Source organism: Bidens hawaiensis, unplaced genomic scaffold (assembly GCF_021521415.1).
Source record: "Bidens hawaiensis isolate Kalapana, Puna unplaced genomic scaffold, B.hawaiensis_p1.1 tig00008259_1, whole genome shotgun sequence".
Classification (NCBI taxonomy): Eukaryota; Viridiplantae; Streptophyta; class Magnoliopsida; order Asterales; family Asteraceae; genus Bidens; species Bidens hawaiensis.
The window spans coordinates 88,788-104,535 of NW_027491588.1; positions in this window are offsets into that span (position 1 = coordinate 88,788).

Below are 15,748 nucleotides of genomic sequence, written 5' to 3' on the forward strand. Positions count from 1 at the left end.
ACTTAGAACGAAATCGTCCTCGATGAGTACAAGGAAAAGAAATAAAATAAAATAAAAATAAAAATAAAACAAAAATAAAAATATAATATACAAGAATAAAACAAAGAACGGGTTACTCCCCTGGTTTGTGTGCAGAATCTTCAATAACTGAGTAGTAACCAAACGACCATACAGCATTTTCATTCGCGGCCGCAACCTCGGGAGAACCTGTTCCAAAACGCCATCGTAGCTACCATGCGTATAATATAACATGCAAAAGCTCAAAATTGCTCGCATGTAACGGCGTACATAACGGAAAACAAAAACATAAAGAAATAAACGTATTTTTGTGTTTTTGGTTTTTATGTTTTTTTTTAATAATAATAGAACACTCCTTAAATCGACCAACTCGAATGGAGATTGAGTACGAGCGGTTTCATTTTAGAACATCCTGAAACAGATAAAAACAAATAAAACAGATAGCACAAACAAATAACAGAAATACAAACTCCACAACTCGGGCAGTCTCCTGAGTGATGCATCCATCACGTCTACGTCTCGGAGAGCGAGTCAAGGTAGAATAACTCGACCGTCTGATCAGCCACCGGCACACCAATGTAGTGCTTCATTCTATGACCGTTCACCTTAAACTTCCCGCTTTTATCCTCTATCTTAACAATGTCATACAGGAAAACCTAAGTGACCGTGAACGGTCCCGACCAACGGGATCTCAACTTTCCCGGGAATAACCTCAACCGGGAATTATACAATAAGACCAAATCCCCACACTTGAAGTGCTTGTTACCCTTCAATTTCCTATCGTGTAGTTCCTTCGCCCGCTCCTTGTACCTAAACGACTGTGCATAGGCGTGATCTCTCAGCTCCTCTAACTCGTGCAACTGGTGGAAACGAGTGCTCTCTGTGGCGGACATATCAAAATTGACCCTCTGTAGGGCCTATGCAGCAAGGTGCTCCAACTCGACAGGCAGGTGGCAGGCCTTCCCATAAATAATCCAAAACGGTGTAGAACCGGTCGGAGTTTTGTAGGCTGTACGGAAGGCCCACAACGCGTCATCCAACTTGTCGGACCAATCCAGACGATTCGAACCAACCGTTTTCTCAAGAATCCGTTTGATCCCCCGATTACTCATTTCTACTTGCCTACTAGTTTGTGGGTGGTAGGTGGTCGCAAGCCGATGGGTGACCCTATAGCGTCGCAACACCTTCTCCTTCTAGGCATTGCAGAAGTGAGTACCTCTATCACTAATCAACGCCTTCGGGACACCAAAACGACCAAAACGACCCTTGAGAAAACGGACTACAACTCGGGCATCATTCGTGGGTAAGGCCTTGGCCTCAACCCACTTCGAGACATAATCAACAGCCACAAGTATGTATTTTGTTCCCACGCGAAGATGGAAACGGTCCCATGAAATCAACGCCACATACATCGAAAACTTCACAAACCTGAATAGCATTTTGGGGCATTTCATTTCGCGACAAAATGTTGCCAACACGCTGGCAACGATCACAACTCCTCACAAATGCGTGCGCATCCTTAAAATCGAAGGCCAATAAAAACCGCAATCAAATACCTTCTTCGCTGTCAAATGCGCACCGTGGTGACCTCCTGTCGGTTCAACATGGCAATGGCTCAGAATCTGCCATCCCTCCTTAACGTCAACACACCTCCTGATCAACTGGTCAGCACCTATACGAAAGAGATACGGGTCGTCCCACAGGTAAAACTTAACATCAGCAAAGAATTTCTTCTTTTGCTGGTAAGGCATCTTCGGGTAGTACCCGTCTGCAAGATAGTTCGCGAAGTCGGCGAACCATGGAAAACCCTCATCCTGAGCAGAAACAAACATGAGACTCTCTGTCGGAAAGTGGTCATTAATCCTGACCCCCGGCTCTCCTAACTCAGCTCCCTCAAGATGTGAAAGATGATTGGCCGCCACATTCTTGGCCCCTTTTTTATCACGGATTTCGATATCAAACTCTTTAAGCAATAGGATCCATTGGATAAGGCGTGGCTTAGCATCCTGTTTGCTATAGAGATAACGAATGGCAGAATGATCCGTGTACACAATCGTCTTGGACAGAACAAGATAGGACCTGAATTTATCGAATGCAAACACCACAGCTAAAAGCTCTTCCTCGGTGGTGGTGTGACTCTCCTATTCACCATTCAAGGTCCGGCTAGCATAGTAAATCGGATGGAAGTGTTTATCCTTCCACTGTCCAAGAACCGCTCCGACAGCGAAGTCGCTCGCATCACACATCAACTCAAAGGGAAGCGACCAGTCGGGAGCAATCATGATCGGGGCGTTAATGAGTTTTTGTTTTAAAAGATCAAACGCCTCGATACAGTGCTCAGAAAACACAAACGGGGCATCCTTCTCCAGAAGTTTGGTCATGGGTCTCGCGATCTTAGAAAAATTTTTAATGAACCGACGGTAGAAACCAGCATGACCCAAGAAACTCCGGATGAATCTCACATAAGTGGGCGGGGGAAGATTAGAAATGGTCTCGACTTTCGCTCGGTCGACCTCTTTTCCCGCACTCAAAATACGATGCCTCAAAACAATGCTCTCGCGTACCATGAAGTGACACTTCTCCCAGTTAAGGACTAGGTTGGTGTCAACGCATCAGGCCAACATCCTCTCAAGGTTGGAGAGACACTGATCAAAAGAACTCCCAAACACAGAAAAATCGTCCATGAACACCTCCATGGAGTCCTCGATCATGTCATGAAAAATAGCCACCATGCACCTCTGAAATGTGGCTGGAGCATTACACAGTCCGAACGGCATATGTCTATAGGCAAACGTTCCGTATGGGCAGGTAAGCGTGGTTTTCTCCTGGTCATCGGGAGCAATCGGAATCTGAAAGTACCCGGAGAAACCAACCAAGAATCAGTAATACTGCTGACCTGCCAAACGCTCCAGCATCTGATCAATGAAAGGTAAAATAAAGTGGTCTTTCCTCGTGGCATCATTCAGTCTGCGGTAATCAATGCAGACTCTCCAACCGGTTACAATCCTAGTGGGAATGAGCTCGTTCCTCTCATTGGTGACGACAGTCATGCCACCCTTTTTAGGGACCACTTGGACTGGACTAACCCAAGAACTATCTGAAATGGGGAAAATGATCCCCGCATCAAGGAGTATGATGATCTCCTTCATCACGACCTCCTGCATCTTCGGATTAAGCCGCCGCTGCGGCTGAACGATACTCCTAAAATTATCCTGCATGAGAATTTTATGAGTACAAAACGAAGGATTTACACCCTTGATGTCGATAATCTTCCATGCAATGGCCTCCTTGTGCTCTCTCAGCACCCTCAACAATCTATGTCTCTAGACCACTGTCAAAGCAGATGCAATAATAACCGGAAACTTCCTCTCCTCGTCCAAAAACGCATACTCCAAATGGGCGGGCAAATCCTTAAGCTCTAAGGAATGAGGGGGGACTCTCGACGGAAGGTCGGTTCATCGGATCGTCTCGTACGATCCCAGCTTACACTTCAGACTAAGGGGTATGTAACTCGGTGTCCTCTTCAGTTGACTGATCGGTCATGGCAACCATCTCAATCTCCGGAATGTCCCTATCGAGAATCTGAGTGTCGGAGGCAGATCCTCCACATATCTCACTGAAAAACTCCCCAACATGCTCCATGATGGTATCGATAAAGTACAATGAGTCATCAGCAGATTTGGGGTGTTTAAATGACTGTCGAACGTCAAAGGTGACGCTCTCATCCCCAACTCTTAATATCAACTTACCCTCGCAGACGTCGATCAACGCCTGTGCAGTGGCAAGGAATGGTCGGCCAAGAATAAGCGGTACACTATCATCATCGTTCATGTCCAGAATGACAAAGTCCACTGGAAAGATGAACTTGTCGACACGAACAAGCATGTTCTCGACCACCCCTCGAGGGTATTTCACAGAACGATCAGCAAGCTGGATACTCATCCTGGTAGGCCTCGGTTCACCTAAACCCAGCTTGCGATACACAGAATATGGCATGAGATTAATACTGGCACCAAGATCAGCCAGCGCATGAATAACCATATCATCACTCAAGATGCAGGGAAACGTGAAACTCCCTGGATCTACCATCTTCTCTGGTAACTTCCTCTATAAGACAGCAGAACAACTAGCACTCAAAGGGATGGAAGCTAACTCAGCTAACTTCTCCTTATTCGAAAGAATATCCTTAAGGAACTTTACGTGTTAAGGCATCTGAGTCAGAGCCTTAAGGAATCGAATATTAATGTGAAGCTGCTTCAAAAGATCAAGGAACTTGGAGTTCTGCTCCTCATCTCTATCTCTACGGAGTCTCCCGGGGTATGGTACTCTAGGTTTGTAGACTCTCGGTGGCTCGCTCGGTAGCTGCTGTCTACCGGCCTGTGCGGAACTCCCTGGGCTGCTCCTCTGATGCACCTGGGCCAGTGGAGACTCCATCTGAATCTCCTCATCCACATGCTCCTCTCTATCATCAAGCGCAGGCTCCTCGACGACTCCTCCTCTGGACCTCTGCTGAATCATGGGCTCATCTCGTGCCCCTGCACCGCTCCTCGTTATCACAGCTTTTGCGAATCCCTTCGGGTTTTGCTCGGTATTACTCGGTAGCATACCCTGCGGCCTCTCATTCAACCGACTAGCTATCTCTCCCATCTGCCGCTCGAGACTCTGAATCGATGCTCCCTGATTCCTCATAAAATGCTCATGCTCGAGAAACTTCTCCTACGTCTCTTTATGTCGGGAATCCTTTCGTGTCATGAGGTGTGACAACATCTGCGTTTGCTGCGCCGTCATGTCCTCCATAGGGGGCTTCTTCTCCCCCACTGCTCACTCCCTCACCGGCATCCTGGAATAGACTCTGACGCTTCTGAAAACCGGACTGATTGCCGCTCCTCCAGTTGGAATTTTGATTGCCTCTCCACCCCAAATGATAAGAATTGAAAGAATTTGGATTTCGGTTCGGATTTCCTATAAAGTCTATGGCCTCCTCCTGCGAATTGACTGGGCACTGAACGGTATCATGCCCCCCTCTGCATATCTCACACAACTTGCTCTTCGTCTGCAAGTCCTTCACAATCGGCGCTAACGCCTCTACCTGTGCCGTGAGTGCGGTGGTCTTGTCCACCGAATGCATGCCGCTTGATATGAAGTCGAAGGTCTTACCACCCATGGCTGGTGGTCGCTGGTATCCACTCATAGCTAACCCGTTAAACAAAGCGATGCCCTCATCCGGGTCCTTCGTCGTCAGCAAATTTCCTCCCGCCGCCATGTCAAGCATGTTCTGTGTCACGTATGTCACTCCATTATAAAACTTCTCGAAAACAACCAATCTTGCAAGCCATGGTTCAGGCACAACGCTAGAAGATTTTTAAAACGCTCCCATGCCTCGTAGAAACTCTCGGTGTCCTCCATCTGAAAAGAATGAATCTGATTACGTAGACGAGCGGCCTTAGCCGGAGGATCGTATTTCTCAAGAAATTGGGTCTGCATGGCAGCCCAAGTAGCTATGGAGCCCTGTGGGAGGGACTCGAGCCACATACTCGCTTTATCGATGAGAAAGAACGGAAAAACGGGGAGTTTCACGGCGTCTTCGGATACACTGGCAAGATGGAAAGTGTCGCAGATACGTGCGATACGAATGAGATGATGATGCGGGTTTTCGTGAAGTAACCCGTGGAACTGAGCAGAATGAGAAATGGTATTCAGAATGTTCGACGGAATCTGCCAGTTCGCGTTAACTCCAATGGCTGGTGGTGCGATGCTAGATCTCGCGCCAGCATTGGCCGGTTGGGCCTGGTCTGCAACTGTCCTCCTCGGTGGTGGATTGTCGCCCATGATCCTATCCCTAACGTCAAATTCGGAAAACCTAGGAGAAGTGGATAAACTACCAACGAATGATGAAGTAGATGATGGTGAAACGGTGCGACGTCTCTCACGAAACTCTCTCTCAGACTCGGGAAATGCTTCAGTGTCAAGTGATCCACGAGATCGAGTCTGTCGCATACAACTATACAAATCAATAAAAGAAGCCAAACTATCCTAATAAATAAACTAAACAAAAATAATTACAAGTAGCACAAAAGGTAAGTCCTAACTCGGATTGCTCTCAAAACGCCTAAAACCGTGTCCCCGGCAACGGAACCAAAAAACTTGATTTGCGTCGGATAACCCTATGACAATGACCCTCACAACTAAGCTTTAAATTTAAAACGAAAATCCTAAAACCACACACAACCGGCAACTGTACCGATCGCAAGTAGTATAGACCTAGGAAGTCCGAGTATCGAACACGAGGACACGTAAGAACGCTAATGATCACTAACCCTAGACAAGACCTACCTAAGAATAATATTTAATTGATTTTAATTTTTTTAACACTTAACTGGACTAACTAAACTGACTGACAAAAGATACCAAAAATAGAAAACTTAACGGGGAACTAACCGTGATAACTTCGGATGGAGAAAAAACGTCTACCTAGGTCTAAATCAAATTGTAGCCCTAACAAGTAAATGGATTGCATGGTATCAAGACACCGGCTCTTAAAGATGACACAACTAAGGATCGCTCGGGCACACTGGATTACCTCTCGGTCTCACTCAAGAAGCCTAAACTACTCAAAATCTGCTAAAACAACCAAACCGGGAAACAATCGTTAACGTGTTCTAATGTTGACTCACCTCTCGGTCTCACCAACACTCGACCCTAATGGAAATGAATACTACACAACCAAGGATAGAGAAACAATTCAACTTAAACCAAAATAGATCAACTAGTCGCTCAAAACACCTAAACCTGAAAAGAAACAAACTCGCTCTCGCGCAATTCTTATTCTAGCATGCAAAGGAAATGAGACAACCCTAACTTCTTATCACCTCTCGGTCTCTAAGAAGGTGCCTAACCGCTGTACTTTCGCGCAACAAAACCCTACGGTTGTACCTACCACAAACAAACCCTAAACACAAAGTCTAGAATCAAACAATGCACCGATCAATCAACACAAAACTAATCAACCAATGCAAGGGGTTTAAGCAATAAATTGATATAATTTCCAGCCACTAAACACAACCTATTTCAAGTCTAAATCAAACTTTACAATAAAAATTAACATCTATCAATCAAACAATCCAATAAACTCATCAAAACCTAACAATAATCATCATTCCTAGGTAGAACCGACAAGATTAGCCTATCATACTTTTTGGACAGCAGCAAATACTCAATAAAAACATCTTCTTCATTCCAATCATCAATTCAAACATTCAATGATCAACAATAATCACTAACAAGTCAATCTCTAAAGTAATTGAAAAACAAATTAACAATTGAACAAGAAAAACAAAGTTTATGAACAATGAAAAAGATGAAAGGATATGGATGATTCCGGGCTGCTCTTGGCTGTAAAAACCAATGATAAACGTGGCCGACACTTGGTTCTTGCTTCTTCTCCCTTCCTTAGCCGTCACACCTTCAAACCCTAGCCGAACAACACTTTTTTTCTTTTTTTTCTTCCTGCTGACCTGCGATCGGAATAAGGGTTGCCCCTTAGGGTTTTTTTTAATTTTATATATTATATTATAATGTAGGCTTTGGCTTTTCCAATGTGTAACCGGGCCGGGCCTTGAGCTTTGTCTTCAAATCATATGCGTAAAAGACCCGTAAGCTCCTCGAAAAGTCCGGTTTCTTTCTTTCTTTCACCCAAAACCTACAAGATAGTTAAAACTATGTAAAACATATATAAAACAAGTTAAAATATATAAAATATAGTACAATAACGTAGATAAAAGGCGCGGAAAATAAGTGTGTTTTACAACACAACAGTTGTGTACTAATGCAATGAAACAAAGTAATAGCTTATGCTTCTCGACAATTGAAAGTACACGAAAAGAATTACACGACTCATGATCTAGAGTTGGGTGCCATAATTTTTGCTTTAAAGTTATGGAGACACTATCTATATGGAGTAAAGTTTATCGTGTACACTGATCATAAAAGTTTAAAGCATATCTTTGATCAAAAGGAACTTAATATGAGTCAAAGGAGATGGATGGAAATTTTAAACGACTATGATTGTGAAATTATCTATCATGAAGGAAAGGCAAACGTAGTAGCTGACGCATTGAGTCGCAAAGAACATGAAAAACCCAAGAAGGTTAGAGCCTTAAGACTAGAACTACAAATAGATTTAATTGAGCAAATTTAGAAGGCTCAAAAGAAAGCAACAAAAGAAAACCAAATCTCCGAAGAAAAGCGTAATGGTACAATCGACTCTTTAATCAAAGGAGATGACAATATACTCAGACTTGGAAACAGAATCTGGGTACCAAAGATTAATGATTTACGTGAAAGGATTATGAGTGAAGCTCATCGATTGAAGTAAATGATGCATCCCGGTAGTGATAAAATGTATCAAAATCTTAAGCCTAACTATTGGTGGAACGGGATGAAAAAGGATATTTCTCAGTACGTAGCCAAATGTTTAACATGTTTACAAGTTAAGGTTGAGCATCAGAAACCTTCAGGTTTGCTTCAACAACCTGAACTACCTGTTTGGAAATGGGAGATTATAACAATGGATTTTATTACAAAACTCCCTAAGACTACCGGACAACATAACGCTATTTGGGTTATTATTGATAGGTTAACTAAGTCTGCTCATTTCATACATATCAATGAATCTTATTCTATGGATAGATTGGCACGAATATACGTGAATAACATAGTGTCATTACATGGTGTGCCATTATCTATCATATCTGATCGGGATAGTAGATTTACTTCTCATTTTTGGAAAAGTTTCCAACAAGCGTTAGGAACTCAATTAAATCTTAGCACTGCTTATCATCCTCAAGCTGATGGGCAGAGTGAGAGAACAATTCAAACGCTTGAAGATATGCTCCGAGCTTGTGTGATTGATCTAGGAGGAAGTTGGGATGATCATCTTCCTTTGATGGAATTCTCGTACAATAATAGTTATCACACTAGTATTCAGGCCGCACTGTATGGCCCCGAATCCCGGGAATCTTACAGTTGGTATTCATACAAAATACTTACGAAAATACTTAAACTCAAAAACAGTTCATTCCATTAAAATAACGAATTCAGAGTACAAATCAGCGGAAAATCAAAATATTTAAAACAAGTTCCCAAGACCCGGGAATTATGCCCAAAATCAAATTTCAATGTATTTAACAAAACTTAGAAATAAAAATGTTCGTTATTAAAACTTCCGACTAAGTACGCCTTCCACCGTCCAAGTAGCTTCGTGCACGTCCAAGCGGTAATGCATCCTCCTTCTCACCTGAAACTCACACTAACATGCACACAAAGTCAGCTTGAGCTAAGTGAGTTTAAGTTTTAATAATTGACATCTGAAATAATAATAGTCATAATCATACCAAGAGATACAACAGTTAGGCAATCATCAATAATAAGTAATCATACTTATATATGTATATAAACATCCATATAATTATATCCCTATAGATATCATCCAAGTATTAACATCAAGGTCGAGCACACGTACAACCCAAACACGTAATATCCAGGTAATAACATTAGGGTCGAGCACACGTACAACCCAAACACGTATCATCCGTTGATGATCATGCCACACGAGCCTCCCCCCTCACGGGCTTTCTAGGGCCCGCCACTGGATTTAAGAACCTGAGTAGTATAGTATGGCCCAGCCAAGATCACCATCCATCCGTATGCAAACACAAAGTAGGCATACGCAAACATCCTTAGTCGATAACAACTAATTAACATCGCCAATTACTGGCCATACAATAATACATGTATAATCATACGTACAAACATACATAATTATCATCCCAAGGCATATTCTATACAAATAAGCCTATATTCATGAGCCAAAGCCATAAGTAATATATATAACCTTAAGGAATATATGACCATAAACGAGTCTCAAATATCCTAAGGCATAGAATATACTTCACATATAGTTTCATGAACCCACAACACCAGTAAGTCCATGTAGTATCATCCAAATAGTTTAAAAGAGTAAAATCGAGTAAAGTTGTAATATGGTGTGTATGCTAGCCCAAAACGTAAAAAGTTTAAAATGGGCATCATGAATTCACCTGACACAAGGCAAGAATTCACCACGAGCTAGAGAACCCCTAGGTATCCCCACAACTCAAAATCCTGTTAGTTTACATACAAACATTACTAACGACACCGAAAGGACTCGTTTATCCTACGAGACGTTCTAGCATGGTTCGAGTTACCTGAAGCCTCGACCTCATAAAACTCATTCATAACAGCTCCCGGGGCCTTAATTTTACCAACACGACCCTTAGATACTCCCGGGAATAAAGAATTCCCAAATTACCGCTGGAAGCACTAGGTGATACTAACACGCGCGTTTAAGAGTTGTTTAGGAGATTAACATCCAACTCAGCCCCGTGCGGACCCATTATGATAAATTCACAGCCAACAAGTCCACACAACGCTACACGAGTCGAATGGGTCGATAAATGGCAAGTACAACGCACTAACTATTCAATAAACGCGAATACGCGTTGTACCAACCCATTTGAGTAACCGACAACCAATTCAGCCCCATTACTTACAAAAACAACTTTCCAACAGCCCGTACATCAAACCGAGGTCACCCGAACTAAATTGGTCCTTAATTACCTCAACCCTACCGTTAAACGCAACAATCTACCATTCTAGCCAACCGAAAACTATCTTTCAAACTACAACTAGTTGACCAATCAAACGAACACCAATGTGCATAATTTTAAAGTATGTAATACTAGACATACCTAGGAATATGTTGGTGCAAAAACTCACTTCAAACAGCCCCGACAAGAACATAATTGAACATCAACCGGTTAAGCCTAAAATAAACTTATAGATCAACAACAAGTAAAACGTGCAGATTTTAGCACGCGAAGATGCATTTAATTACATAGGATAACCTTTGAAATAAATTATTAAATTTTTAACAGGCTTTAATAAATGTCTTAGGTTTATAAAAATATTTTTATTATATTTTTCTAGTGGATACAAAAATCATAAAAATTACTCCAACACAGAAAAGTATGTGCAGCTACTTCAGTCCGCAACAAAATGGTTTTATTTTTATAAAAATAATTACCCAGCCAAATTAAACAATTCCAATTGGGTTTGGTTCCTAACTCAAAATATTAACTTCCAGAAGTGGAACCAACCAATTTGGACTTGTCGAAAAAGAGTTATGATATCGGGAAGAGAGACCAGAATCCGTCATCCCGCATCAGCTTTGACACTCGATCTTATAAAATCATAAAAGGTATTCAAATCTCGTCCAAAAATTACATATTATACCTTTCTGGAAACTAGACTCAAAGTAAAACATTATAGAAACAAGAATCGACCAAAAACAATATATTTTCATCGAGTTACAGACCGAACAATAAACGAGTACGAATCTATCAGAAATCTTTATAACCAAAACTCAACCCTAACGTTCAATAAAGGGTTTAATGGTGAAAAAAGATATTCAATCGAACAATACCAATCATGAATTGGAGTTTTGGCTCACAAGAATGGCTGGAAAAAGAAAAAGTGGTGGCTTGGTGGTCCTCTCTCCTGCCAATCGCAACCAGGAACAAGGGTGGGGGTTAGGGTTTTTGATTATAAAAGATTTTACACTCTAGTCCTCGAACTTGTAATTGAGATGTCTTGTGTCCAAAGTTGAACAACGAGACTTACAAGAATGACCATAAGGTCCTTTAGGATGCCGGAACGAGTCTCGGTTAAAATACAAGTTTGGTTATGCATAAACCCTTTTAACGAAAATTTACGGACGTTACACGCACCATTTGAAGCATTATATGGACGAAAATGTAGAACGCCGGTGTGTTGGTCTGAAACTGGAGATAATCAAATATCTGGACCGGAGATAGTCCAAGAAACCATAGATAAGATATTGCAAATCCGTGAATAACTTAAGACGGCAAGAGACCGACAAAAGAATTATGCTGATGTTCGCCGTAAGCCGTTGGAATTTCAAGTAGGCGATAAACGCTCCAACATCTGATCAATAAACGGCAACGGGAAGTGGTCCTTCCGAGTGTCACCATTTAACCTCCGGTAATCAATACACACACGCTAACCGGTAACCGTATGTAACACCCACAAAATTTTGATCCAAATTTGACAAATTTATAAAATAAAAGGACTAAAAATATTTATGAGATAAGTAATGGGAAAAATTAAGTAAAGAAATGAAGGCATGTTTATGCTAACGAAATAAGTATGGAAACTCCATCCCACATGGAAAGTGGGAAAGAAATGAGAGCACTTTATAAGGAAAGAGTTATTCATGGTAATGTTTTTGTATAGCTAACAAGTCTTACTAGTCCTAGCGGAGGGTGTGAAGCACCCGACGCGCACGCACACTGACACGGAATCGGACTCGGACACGGACACGGACTCGGGCGATGGGCGTAATGTGGTGTTTAGATGGCGCACTTCGCACGCTCGCATCGCCGCGAGCCGCATAAGGGCCGCTTTAGTATTTTTGAACTATGATCAAGATATGACAAGCTATCAAAGACCAAGGACTAAAAATGAAACCTTAGCACCTTCGCGATACGCGAACATAGTGCCGCGAGCCGCATAAGGGCCGCTTTAGTATTTTTGAACTATGATCAAGATATGACAAGCTATCAAAGACCAGGGACTGAAAATGAAAATTTAGCACCTTCGCGATACGCGAAGCATCTTCACGATACGCGAAGATGCATGAAGTAACTTCATTCGGTGCTGACACGTGACAGATCTAGTGGTGGACTCAGCACAGCTATTGAGCAACTTCGCGATACGCGAAGGAATATAATAATAATTGCGGCTACATTTGTCCTTCATGATACGCGAAGATGCACAGATTTTTGCCTATAAATAGCCGGCCATGGGATGAAGTCCCCATCACATCACACTCACTTTAGCTCGGTTTTCGTGCCAAAATCCCGTCATTTTTGATACGCTCGTTGTATAGAAATACGTATAAGTAGGAGCGTTACCCACGTGAAGTTTAAGCATTTAATAGATAAGCCATACGAGGTAGGGGTTCTGCCCAATTATTTTATTATATATGGTTTAGACCCTAGTCGAGGGTATAGTCTATACCTTGATAAGTTAATAAGTGAAATGTAGCTTTCATAAGATAAGGTTATGAATAAAATATTATTCTTTATTGTAAAGATATTTCTTATGAATGAAGAAATGAGATATACATACATTTCTTCATGATGAAGAAATGTAGTATATAAATGTTTTATAAAATGAAATAAATATCAAGGTAAAGGTGATGCAATTTGACTTAAGGTCTATAGCTAGATTGTAGATCTAGTTATTTATAGAATGTTATTCTCGTACTATATGTTCGAGATAAAGATAAGACATCTGTTGGTGAGAAATCTTGAAATCAACAAAAGGTGAATACGTCCAACCTTTTTATAGTGTGAAATGTTTTATGACGTGAATACGTCTATGTACTGTATATTTTTAAAAGATATTTACTCTTTAAAACTATGAACTGTTATCCATATGTACAAGAGTTATGGAAATATTTGCATGAGGGTTGGTTCAAACCCTCTAAAACATTTTGATACAAGGTAGTACTAAACGCTCAGACTAAAATACACATGTGTCTGGATCCTTACATATATGTACTGTAGTGGGCACACTACAGACATACTGACCATGAAGCAAGTGACTGTCTCCAGGGCGAGTGAAGTCCGATTATCTGGTTTGTGCGTATGTTAGTTCCGATGAGATGGGATTGAGATCCACTGAGTCGTTGAACACTATTGGTGTTGTGTCATTACTAATTGTGAAAATGTTTTATTGAGTCAGCGTATTCACCAGCATATAGCTGACGTATTTTGAATCTGTTTTCATGTAACCAGGAGTGAGGAATAGTGATGGATATGCCAGTGGAGATTGAAGAACACTAGGCATAGTTTACAGCTGGTGGCTCAGCTAATTTTGTATTGAGGCATATATATATATATATACATATTAAACTTGTTTTTTTAAAAACAAGTAATTTTGTAAAACAAACCAGGGTATTTAATTCCCTATGTTATGAAAGTAAGTATTTTAAAATAACATTTTCCGCTGCAAACTTTGATAAATTGACAAAAGCGGTACCAACTATGAGTCACACGCCTAGGCCAGAAGGCGGTGTGTGACACCGTACGCGAAGGGATAAGCTCATTCTTCTCATTCATCACAACGGTTATACCTCCCTTCTTTGGAACAACTTGAGTCGGGCTCACCCCTAGAGAGTCGTAAATCGGGTAAATCATCTCGGCATCCATCAACTTCAATACTTACTTCTTCACCACCTCTTGCATATTCGGATTGAGACGTCTTTGTGGTTGCACCACCGGTCTGTACTCATCCTCCATTAGAATCCGTTGCGTGCAATAAGCGGGGCTAATACCTTGAATATCGGAAAGTCTCCATGCAGTCGCCCCCTTATGCAACTTCAACACGTCTATCAACTTTGACTTCTGTTCTTCTTTCAGCTTGGATGACATAATAACGGGCAAGTTCGAGCCCTCATCAAGATACGCATACTCCAAGTGTGATGGGAGTACTTTCAATTCCAACGAAGCGGGTTTCACCACCGAATCCGCCTCACTCTCACAGCTAATCTTATTTACCTCAATCATCTCGGGGAACCCCGAAATCTCAGCAAACTCATCACAAACCGAGTCGTTCTCACACAACTAATCCTCACCCAAATCATCACAATCGACTAAACCATTACTTTCCACGAGATCCGTACCACAAATGTAATCAAAGCATTTATCCATACCTGCAATAAAAGAGTTAATCAAATAAACCAAATAGCATGGAACACTGAAATCATCTTGATCACTCGGGTGCTTCATCGACCTCGCGACATCATAAGTAACATTTTAATCACCAACCCGAAGCGTGATCTTCCCATCATACACATCGATCAGTGCCTTTGCAGTACGTAAGAACAGACGACCAAGAATAATGGGAACCTTCTCGTCACCCTCCATGTCAAGCACCACAAAATCAACCGGGAACACAAACTTATCCACTTTTACTAGCAAATTTTCAATAATACCCCGCGGATACTTCACAGAACGATCGACCAACGATAAAGACATGCGAGTCGGTATAAGCTCGCTTAACTCCAACTTCTCGTACGAAGAATACGGCATCAAATTAAAACTCGCACCCAAATCCGCCAATGCATGGCTCATCGCATCACTACCAAACAGAACTGGAATCGTAAACATACCCGGATCTGACAACTTCTCGGGTACGCGGTTCAGCACTACCGCTGAAGAATCTCCCATGAGGAGATCGATGACACCTCCCCCAACTTATCCTTCCTCTTCAACAGGTCCTTCAGAAACTTTGCGTACTTCGGCATGTGTTGGAGGGCATCAATGAACGGGAGATTAATCTTCAACTGTCGGAACATATCAAGAAAGTGCCCATACTCCCGCGTATATTTCTGGTGTTTCGCGCCAGCGGGATACGGGATACGAGAGTGGTCAATCAAAGGTGATGGCCGGACTTCAACCGGCTTCTTCTCTACTGGCGGTGCAACTGGTGCGGTGTTCTGCACTTTACCCGGTACTTCCATCTCGATTTCTTCATCCACCACCTCCTCATCTTCCACTTCAACCTCATTCCTTCGCACCTCGGGACCCAAAACCCTGCCGCTACG